Here is a 12,248-nt window from a genome sequence, read left to right as displayed (position 1 = left end):
CTCCATCTCCCGTTCTATTGAACCGATTGACGAAATTTAATTTGCATTTTTCATGGCTCGAAAGCGCGACTTAGGGTATATATTAGATTTATATATAGCTTCTGAAATGACATACCGATTTTCTCATATATTTCGATTTGACGACTCAGATAATGTCTAAATATGAAATTTTGCAAAATTTTGTGAGAAACTTACCTAAAAGTTTAAAATTTAGCTTGGCGCACATTTTTCATCTTGCGCCAAGAATAATTAAGCGAAATTCTTAATTTATAGTAACCCATTTTCCTTTCATTTTCTTTGCGCGTGAGCGGACAAAACAGGTGCATCGTTCATTCCTTCAAATCATTTTAACAAAGCGCGTAAACCAGGCATTATTATCACTTCTAACAAATATGCCAAATTTCAGAATGCGCCAGTAAAATACCGCATATCTTGTGAAATTTTGAATAAAAAATTCTAATTTTTTTGTAGGTATGCCTAGAAATACACCTACTTTGGGGTGATGGTAAAACTTTTATAACTTAGAAATGTTTTCGAAAAATTTATAAAAATTATTAAAAAAATTAAAATTTAACAATTAATTAAGAAAATGTCTGCGAATGTTTTTGGATTAAATCTAAATATCAAATTTTGAAAGAACAAATCAATTAAGTTTAATGAAAAAAAGAGATATTAATAAATATATACCAAATTCAATTAACATAGAGCAGCTAAAATTTTGAAAGCTGATTTTTTAAAAAGTGCTTGTGGATTTTTACAAAACTTGGCAGTTTGAAGTAGTTTGAGTCGTAGAATCGAAATATGGGAAAACATTCGGTATGTCATTTCAGAAAAAGTCCGATTTTGTGTCAAAATATGTTTGTTTGAACAGCGTTATATATAAAGTTAATATATATTCTAATGAAAAATGCAAGTTCGTTAATCAGCGTAGTAGAAAGGGACGTGTATCCCCCTTTTTGTGTAGAGATTATATGAATGGACTGTGTATTAACTATTGAACAAAATTTCCACCGAAGGTATTCCTTTCCTTAGGTAGCTAGCTCTTGCTCTTGCTTTTCCGTATTCATACATAGATTACATGTTAAAATTTGCAATCCAACAGGGCGTAAATGTTTTTGCCTTTTCTCCTCTTCCCATTGTTGGGATAAAGTACAGTGGACAAAGCAAATAAAGATACATAAGAAGGGATCAAAATAACGAAAAATCAACGTTTGCTGTAACATCAAGCTATAAGAAATTTTCACAGGCTTTGATAGCTTAACACATTATTTTCTCTCCTTTTTAACAGTGGATATATTAACTCATAAATACAAAGGAAAATATCGACTTTAATTTCCAATTTCATATCCCATTTTGTTTCTTTTTAGTTACGTGAAACTTGTTTTCTCTTCGACCGCTTGTGTAAACTTTATTCTTTTCGCACCGAATCTTTCTTCCGGTATGATAGAGAAAAGTGCCGGTCAAAAGTAATTTCAGAAAGAAGACTAGTGGCAGAAAAGAAAAATACCTTCTTTTCTTCCAAACTCTCTTTTTTTCAAAATATTTCTTTCCTCTTATTGAAAGTGTATTAAAAGAAATGATTTTGGGAAACCTCAATATTTAACCTACTCTACTTATGAGGAGTTATTTGAGCACACTGATGCAGTTTCAAGAAAACTGTATGATAGTAACATTTGAATGGTTAATTTGTTTATCTTACATATTAAGTTCGTATACGCTGCTTTAAAGTAATGATAATATCAAAATTAATTTCTTTCACTTACAAGCAGAAGCACTGATTACGTTTCTGTAATACGTTTCAGATCAGATAAGCTCTCGCAAATCATGCAAATGGCTAACAAAATGAGTTATTATTAGCAAGCTAAAAGAATTATTATAAGTTATATTACAAATAACCTTTAAGTAAAATAAAAGAATATTTAACGAAGAAGGAGTATTTTAACTTTCCAAATTGTATTAGGATCTCTTTAAGAAATCTCAATACATCTGCGTTGGAGTTACGAACTAGGATTCTCTGACAACATAGGATTGATTGCATATGCTAATTAGTTTAAGTTTGCGTATGACGTCAGTGTACATATAATTAAGGGGAAATGATAAATGATCTTGCTTCTCTCACATTTTGAATGTTCCGAAGGAAGTTAGACTCAATGAAATTGAATCTCAAGGAATCTGTAAATTTTTCGAAGCAAATACTTAACAAGAAAATTTATCAAACTTCTGAACACTAATAGAATGCAGTTAGAAATGTACGACAACATAGAATCAACTACATACCTAAAAAAGCTTTATCGAAAGTTGTGTTTAGATAAGTAGATTTACCAGGAATCCGTGAAAGAAAAGAAAATTTGCCACCTGAAAAAAAATAAGATGCAAGATTTCTCTGCAATAGGTCTTATTTTCTTCATCTCTGGGTAATTCTTCAGCAATCAAACATGCAGGTATTTGAGAAAAGCAACTTTTACGCCCCTATGCGCTAAACTGTCTTCTTCAATTGTCGAAGAATCTTGATGCATTTTTGTGTCATACCGTTTTGCTGTATTTGCAAATTTGTCTTATTTGTCACAAGATGTAACGGTGCAATTCAAGATTGCACAGGGAACTAATTAATTATTTAACACGTCACAAAAATTAACTAGTTACTCAAGAATATTAACACATTCCTAGAAAAGAAATTTGTGCCGGGTTCCTAAGAAATTTTTTTCATTGTACATGGTAGAATGCTAGTCAGACCTCAGTAAGACAATAGAACATGTTGGAGGCTGCAAGGAAAATTTTATAATCCTTGCGTTTATAAGGTATTTCTCCCACCCTCTCGGCGTGCCTTCATGTCGTGGTGGTCTGCACACTGGGCCGGTATTCCAGAAGTCCGCGGTTCGATTCCCGGCGAAGGCGTTGTTAATTTTTCATCTTTCCTGCTTCCAAAAATATCTAATGTCTCTACACGTTCCTTTGGTCAAAATCTAATGATGAAAATTTCAAACGAATGCACAGTAATTATGTTTATAAATTTAATATTTCAGTATTACCATTTGAGGAGAATCTAATATTCCAGTAGTATCATTTTTACCATTTGTGGAGAATCTAATATTCCAGTATTACAATTTGAGGAGAATCTAACATTACAGTATCACCATTTGAGGAGAATCTAACATTACAGTATCACCATTTGAGGAGAATCTAAAATGCCAATATCAACAATGAGCAGAAATCTGCAATCCAATGCCATAAGAAATTACCTGTTATTATTTAACATTATTCATAAATTCAGAGTCAGGACACTGAATCTTTTAATAGTAAATCAGAATAATTTTGTCAAGTTGTAACACTGCATAATAGTTTACGTGGGTTATAATATTTATTTCAATGTTTATATATTTTTTCAGCTGAGGGAATTTTTAATAAAGTTATAATACATTTTTAAATGAAATCTCTTATATATATATATATATTCATTTTACTTTTATACTCTCATATACTTCCATATACTTTAAGTGACATTTAATTTTTTTACTTCCAGGAACAGCTTTGGTTATATTTTACAGCATAGCAAGATTAAAAAGCAAAATTATAAATCCTTTCAAACATAATTTCAAGTGGTATTAGTTTGGCACTAACTGAAATTCTGGCTAAATATTTCTGCTCCTACACAAAGTTCATTTTAAGAAATACCTGGAGAAATTCTTCAGAAGAGATCACAGATAAGATAATGATGTACCATATATTAAGAATTATACCACATTACATACATGCATAAAGCTACGAGTCTGTAGTATCTGTTCGAGAGAAATATGCAGAGAGCATAAAGAAAGTATTTAACTGTGTGGCTAAATATCATGTTTCCTGACGTATCATTTGTTTCATACTATTTATATTCTTCAAGCATGATTTTCCTAACATAAATATTCATTGCTTTTCTGGGAATCAGCTGTTAAAATATTTATTGAAGTTAAACACTCGTACATGAAAGGATATTCGATTTTAGGGCATTAAAACAAGTGTTTCCTTCTAATGATTAGTTTTTTTTTATATGAAAAAGCAAATATAACAACAAAGTACAGTTTAGTTATAAAGTTAAATTTTAGCTATTAGATATTAGGGCGTATGAAGGCCTCCAACTATTAAAATGCATTATAATAGACTTTTGTAAATACAAACTACATAAGATTTTGAAAATAAACATTTCTATACTATCCACTTAAAGTATTCCATTTATGACTGACTAAAAATTAATAAGATCTTTAAACTACGCCAGAATCTGTTTCCTGACAAAGCACAGGCAATATATCCAAGCTATCGATATGAAAGAACACCAGGTAGCTTAATAATTAACCAACGTGAGATCGGAGATGCACCTGCAACAGCAAACTCCCAGAATATGTAGATCAACATCCTCAACATAATATTAAGGGAAATTTAGAAATTATAGCGGATAGAAATTTAAGGCAATTAATGAATCACGGTACCGAATTTCGACCCACTTTCAAAGATCTTAAAGTAAATATCTTAAAATGCTTCTAAAAATGTAAACGAGAGAGAAAACAACTCCCTAAAATGCTATGTTTCAAATTTGGGAAACGACCCTATCGATAGGAAATCTAACTCTGGATATTTCTTTGCATTTGAAGGCAGTGGTTTTACGAGATATTTCAGAAAACAACTGTGTGTGACTTTGTCATCGATTGAAGCGGAATGTATAGCTCTTGCCGACGCAGCGAAGAAGGCAGAGTGCAGTTTGGTTTAAAAGACTTTTTGGAAGATTTCATGAAGTTGAACTGTTTGCATATTCTGTGAGGATAATCGAAGCTGCATCAAAATGGGACAAAGGCAGTGGTTAAACTAAACATACAGACATTAAATATCATTTTGTGAAAGACCTTGTTAAAGATAAGAATTAAGAACTCCGATAACTGTCCACTGAAGAAATCATTGCAGATATTTTAACAAAGCTATTAAGAACAAAAACTAAAAACATTTAAGCAAAAACTTGGATTATGTTGAAGATGTAATTTTATATTATGTATTAATTTATTGTTTTTATGCTCTCAAGGTAAATTATTTTTTTCTTAAGGATTGATCATTGAGGAAGGGGGGTTATTATTTTATTGTCTCCTACTTTCCCCGTGATGCAATGGTTAATGTGATTTCTTTTCTTCATTAGCTTCTGTTCGCCTATCAGAGCGTTATGTGGCGTAATGTATGTTTTGACAGTCTACCAACATAAGTTCTGAATTTCGGTAGTTGAAATGTTGATCGCTGTAGTGTGAATGCTTACTTTTCCATTCTCTTAATAAATGTTTCATTAACCCACTGTGCATGAAATTAATGTTAACAGGTTATGGGTGCAGTGGCTAGGAGAAACCTTTTCTAAAAGTGTATGGTAACTTTCAATTAGAATGTTTGCATTAAGATCAATGAACAATGATTCTTTCATTTCTTCGTGCAGTAATGGCAGGTAAACTCGAACTATGTATGATAAAACGCTGATATCGCTTCAATGCCCACTTCTTGCATGGAAACCAAATTCATATAACTATTAAAAATTATTAAATCTTGCCTACTGGGATACAATGATGAAAAGCATAAAATATTTATAGTTGTTTTTATAAAGATAAGACTTTACTGCGTTGCAGAGACATTAGGATTATTTGGAAGAAAGCAAGATGAAAAATTAGCAACGCCTTCGCTGGGAATTGAACCGCGGACCTCTCAATTACGCGCTTAGTGTGCAATTACTACACCACGAAGGCTCGATAAGAAGGAGGGAGAAACACCTTATATGGTCCTTCTTTTGGAAACTGGTGTTTTTAGGGGACTCAATCGCCAAATCTTTGGTGAGAAGAATCATCATCCAACACCCTTTTAGTTCGGGTGCCACTGTAGAAACATTAGGTATTTTTTGGTTGCAGCCAAGATGAAAAATGAGCAGTCGCCTTCGCCGGGAATCGAATCACGGACCTCTGGAATACCGGCCCAGCGGGCAGAACCACTACACCACGGAGGCACGCCAGGAAGGCGGGAGAAATAACTTGTAGCGTGATATTCTGATATTTCTGCTGCAAAGTCAAGACCTGCACTGAATATTCTGGAAAAGGATTCTTTAAATATTTCGAAAACAGTTATTAGTTGTTCGCGAGATCTCTAACGGTATTCATTTTTACATTCTTCAATATCTCCTTGTGATATATTTAGAATCCTTGAATGTCTTGCTTTTTATTGAATAAGAGTGATGCTTTTCATATGTTAATGAACTTTGATTGCGTTAGGCAGTTCCACATAACATTATACAGAACCTCATTAAGATTTCTGTTTAAGAGTTCGTTTAAATTGAAACGAATGTCACATTTAAAATTTTTATACTACTTAAGCTCATTCTTGATTAGGAAATTCTTCCCTTAAATTACATCCAATTCTGTCACAGTTATTTCATCTAAAATTTAATGCGTAATTATTAATTGGCAGCTTCAACGGAAAAATGCTTAAGCTCATGAAAATATATCTAACTGCTGTATAAGCTACCCTTGACGCTTTGCCTTCAGTTGTACGAATTCCTGAAAACTCTTGGTAGAAGTGTAGAAGGCGAGAAACTTCTATGCAGTGCCACAAAGGATGATACTATTCATAGTTACGGTTGCCATGTTTTAAGAATGAGAATTCCCGACTATGTGCGCTTGCATGAAGAAGAAAGGAGGAGGATAGATCTCATGGGCCCTCTATATTCTAGTAAAAATATGTTTTATAGTGATATATGTAATATATATGCATAATAAATTCCTTTGTGTGTTTTCTATTGCTACAATATTGTAATTTATAATCTACCCGTGAATCAACCTCCAATTAAGAATTAAAATAAAATATTAATTGCTTAAAGTACAATTAGTTGCTTAAAGTAAAATATTAGTACAATTAGTTGCTTAAAGTTCTCCCCCGAAATTTTTTTTTGATGTCTAGGACACCTTGAAAAATTAATTTCAATGACTAGAGAGTCTACTACCGGTACGATTTACAGGGCGGTGGTATGAGAGATAAAAGTTCGTATGACGTTGATGACACAGGACATTAATGACACATTAACGTGTCATTAATGTTAACATCCAGTGTCATCAACGAACTTCAACGGAAACATCGACGGAAATTTAATGAATCTACAAACCTAAGTGCTTGTATAGAATTAATGATACAGGCGCTTAGGTTTGTAGAGTCATTAAATTTGTCGAAAGAAGAAATATGAAGAATGAACAATGCTTTCGCCGAAATTCGCACAGGACACTCAGAAAAAACACAGAACCTGCCTATTGGTACCCAGACGTGCTTCATATTAAACCACGAAGACACATGGTTAGGGTGGAGAAAATACCTTGTATGCTTTAGCCAATAATAATTTTAAATTTTAGGAACTAAAAATTTTGGCAGCCAATAAGGGTAAATTTGATGTAAAACTAAATCCTTTTGATGTGGGTTTTCATCTTACACACTCTATCCCGTCTTTTATTTGCCAACTTGTCGCGCACTGCTGCTTATTAGTTCTACAGATAATTTCACTTGCTTCCAAAATGTGAATTTCTTTAAAAAACAGGGAGGAGGTTTTTAGCTCTCAGTTTTTCTGTATCTGAATCACAAATGTGATGCTAAAAATAAAAGGAATTGCTCAGCTGCCCGTGATTACAAATATCTTGGCTTCCAGTATTCTAAATCCCTTCTCATATATATGCATGTAAGATAGGAAATGTCTAGATCAAAAATTAACTCCGTAATTCTCCTAAAAATCGTAAACCTTTCTGGACTGCGTCATATCTAGATCAATTCATCTTGCATATCTTGTGTAACGCTGATGATGTAGCTAACATGGAATCCGAATTCACAATTTCGGGAACTGAAACCTTTCTAACCTAAGCCAGAACCTCCTCTTGGCGAGCTTCAATATTGGATAATTGCTCAACTTTTAGCTTCAGTTCTCCTGCAGTCAAGATGCTGCCTCGCTCCGTTTGCTTTGTCGTGCTACTAGCTATGCGATCATCTAAACTGTGATACTGTATATAAGATTATAGAGTACGTATTGCACCCATGATCATGTGTGATGAAAGAGATGTTTTTGATAATTAGTTCATATCCACCAATAAAAGTTAAATTCAATTCGACCCCATCTACAAGTCTTTCCTTCGAGTATCATCTTTCTAACTACGCAGTAAAGTCTCCCCAAGATATAACGCAGAGAACTATCATCAATCTGTTGCAGTTAACTACAAATCATCTTATTATACACATTCATACCGCAAACGCTGTAGATGGTTGTCTTAGGCCAGCAGAGTTTCAGTTTCGTCCGTTGAAATTATATGGCGTTTAACAGGAAAGATGGTGCTACTTTAAGCTTCAGTACTTAACAAAAGTAGCAATTTTGATAACACAGTGCTTGGAGGAAAGTTAAATGTGAATTCTGAAACGCAGTAAATACGAAGAACACGGAAAACGAAATGTTGTATAAATTACGGATATTTACAAGAAACATAGTTTGATAGTACAGGAATTTTTCAGAACTACCTCAACTTCAACAACTGCATCACAACGACGACGGAGTGATTTGCATGCCCTTTGGAAGATAGCTGTCATGTTCGATATTGCGAAAATTGTTTTCTTTACGAAAATTGTTATTTTTATGTTTTATTACACTTTAAACCTGTTACTATCATTCCAATACACCTTATCTATAATTTAATATCCAGTATAGTGAGCCAAAGAATAAGAAATTAAGGTCTTACAACAGAAAGCACATGTGTCTGCCAAAAAATATAGCTCCATTATTTCTAGTATTCATAATTTAAAACTTACTGAAGGAAAACAAATAGTGTTGAGGGAAGAAACGATCGAAGAGAAAAAGAGCTTAAAGAAATATTATTTCAAATCCAAATTCTGATTTAAACCTGAACTATTACACATGATCAATTACTTTGGCGACAATTTTCCTGAAATTGAAACAAACTAGGAGTATTTCGCAGACAGCTATTAGTACACCCACTATACGGAAGTATGACCACTTGAGGGGACGAGGAAAGAGCATCATCGTAAGCTTTCCTCTAAAATTTCATGACAAAGTATACCTCAGGATACCAGTTTTGGTATATCAAGTTACCACCTCCTGAGTATCATATATGATCACAACTTATGAGTGAATTACATTTTTTTTATTCGTTTCCGTATTGGATTATGACAAAGTTCTTCAGGACTATCTTTCCAAGTCAAGGACTTTCTAAGAGAAAATGTCTAATATTCGCCTGGGAAGTAAGAAAATCCACTCAGCGTTTTTTAAAATGATTAAAATTTTAATAAATTGAAATGGAAGTCCGTAAACATTGCTCTTGCAAAATATAAAGAAAGATCAGTCAGTCCTATCGCTTCGATCAATGATTGTTAACCTGTTTCGCCTCATGCATTTCTATCACCTTTGCCAGAAGATATAATCTCTGTTCCTTTCATAATGTCAAAACATACATATATACATTTATTTAGATTAAACACTGGGGGTCCTGGGACAAGCTGACCACTTGTTAAGGGCATAAGCTTACGCACCCCGGGGCACACATTCAAGGAAGCAGATTTCGGGGCACTGCAGGCCTTGCCTCTTAGGGCTATTTGCGCCACTGAGTTTAGTTTTTTTTAAATTTTAAATGTGTTTTATAAATTAAATAAGAAGTATAGGAAATACTGATAAATACCAAAACTTGAATAAAAGTAGTTTTTTATATTTATAAACTAAAACTAAATGCGTAATAGCTAAATAAAAAACCTGTTTGAGAACCTCTGGCTTAGAAATATAGTATTAATAACCTTGCTACGCAGTCTTTTTAGTGGTATTAAGGTTACATTACAATATTAAGGTTACATTACAACATACAGATATTAAGGTTACATTACAATTCAGTTTTTAAATGCAATCTATTTTCCATATGAATTGTATTTCTTCATTGCTAAGTAATTTTTTAAAAAAAGTGATAGAACGCAGGAAATGAATGTTGTTTTCTATACCGAAGGAAAGGGTGCTGTTAATTAATATGCTAGCTTTCACAAATGATGGCCAAATATGCTAACAAATTGAAGAAATCGAATATTCGTGAGAGTTAGAGTATGAGTAACTTTAAGACGAGAAATGTTGCAGTACATTAGGCAAATATTTTTACTTGCATTTTTCGTTTCCAACCTTTGGGCATGAAGACGTTTTGGCCGAAGTGACTATTTCTCTTTTCGCCCGAATTGAAAACGAATCAACTGTGACTAAATCTTACGTTTAACTGTTAATCTACTTGAAACAGAGATTACTCTTCCAGAAATTTACAATAACTTCTTATTTTTTTCAACTGGCAGAAAGGACGCGCTATAGCACAGCTAGACTTATACATCTCTTTAATGATTTCAGGTAATATTTATTAACCTACTCTACAAGGTCTGCGGATTATACAAGTTTTAGAGCGTGTGAATTTTTCTGCTATGCAAGTTCATGAATATACATTCTTTGCTTGCATAATAACAGTCTGTTGGGTCGTACTTTGCATCAACCTTTCTCACAGTGATATATGTTTATGCGAGTTTTGGTTAACGTTTAAATAGCAGTTATTATTTAAAAGTACACTCCCGGTAACGTTTAGACGAATATGAAGAAAACTTGAATAAATGATGCAAAAGTCGTAAAGTATTTGAAAATTATTTTTCATAGTTCATAAACAAAAGCGCTTCATTTTATTTTGTTTTTTAGATGTGTTTATATGCTGCACAGCAAAAGGAGTTTAACTATTTTCGGTATTTCTTTGTTATAGCGGCCCCCAACCATATTTGGAGATTTTAGATTTGCTCAAAGATTTCAGCTGTAATTTCATCAAGCTCGTTAAGCGCGGATGTAAAAGTAAACAACACAATATATAATAATAACAATAATACTCGCATGTCGTTTCCCAAGAATATTTTTAAGAATGCCTATCCTTATTATTATTATTACTACCTAGCAGTGACGAACGATATCCTGGAACCTCTGAACCAATTTCCAACTCGGAGACCCCTCTTCTTTTTGCAGTTTTTAACACTACACCTCCAAACGGTTTCGTTGTTAACATAAAGTTTCATGTTTTGGCCATTTATGCATATCCTTTTGTCAGGTAAAAGACCTCTTTCTTGAATGATATGGCTTCCACCTCATTACTTGGAAAATTTAAGATTGTTAACGTCATATTCACAAAACAGGAATGAATATGTTTTTAAATAAACAATGCGAATTCGAAAACTTCATAAAAATGAAAAATATAAGACCACTCGACAAGAACAAAAATACAACACAGTGCTAATATGCGGTTACGAGCGAGCGGCAGCCGATGTTAATATATGATCAAGTGGCGAGGTATAAAAACACGCAGCCAGATTTGGGCGAGATGGTCTCCGGTTTCGCGATTCAATTCTCGAATGGGGGGGGGGGTCAGCTATAACAAAGTAGTACCCTGTTTCCTTTAACTTCAGAATGAATTTGTAAATATTGAACATAAGAGCAAAATTTAAGTTATTACACTATTTTTCTTGACTTCAACACGAAATTTGATGGCAGGTTTATTTACTGATGTTCTGCGAAGATTAGAAGTCTTAGCCTTCGAAATTTTGATTTTTGAAATCACTAATTTTAACACCTGTATAGGAATTTTTGAATATATTAAAAGGACTGAGTTGATACTATGTATTACTCATTGTTGTTTCAAACCATTACGATTGCCTGCACTTACAATTGGAATGATATTATATTCATTTTCTAACATTTCTCACTATAATGTATTTCAATAGTTATTAAATTAAAATAAATTAATGCAAATTTTTGAGATTCTTCCGTTACTTCCATTTTTGATACATTCTATCACAGTTAATAAAAACTCTTCATATTATAAATTCCTGTACACAACTACTTTAACGGTAAAAAAACTTTAAATTCTAGGTTTTTTTAAAATGAAATATTAATGTAATTGAAAATTCAAAACTGAGTTGCACTAGGAGTAACATAATTTTGAATTTTATTATGATTGGAAACCAGTTAATCTATGCTTCATAAAATTTAAGACTTTCTCTTAGCTAACTGTAGCTAAAAGGTCTTCCTTCGCATATTGTTAATACACGAAAGGCTTTCCTTTCAGCTTCATGATACATTCTGGATTCAGTTTTAATTCCTTAAATCACTTCGGTTTTCTTGATTCACTTTCCCTCTTAAGCAGACGCATGTTCGGAGA

Source organism: Stegodyphus dumicola, chromosome X1 (assembly GCF_044657685.1).
Source record: "Stegodyphus dumicola isolate Sdum_Otavi_A_Nest chromosome X1, ASM4465768v1".
In the NCBI taxonomy this organism is placed as follows: domain Eukaryota; kingdom Metazoa; phylum Arthropoda; class Arachnida; order Araneae; family Eresidae; genus Stegodyphus; species Stegodyphus dumicola.
Note: the sequence above shows the minus strand (reverse complement) of the source record.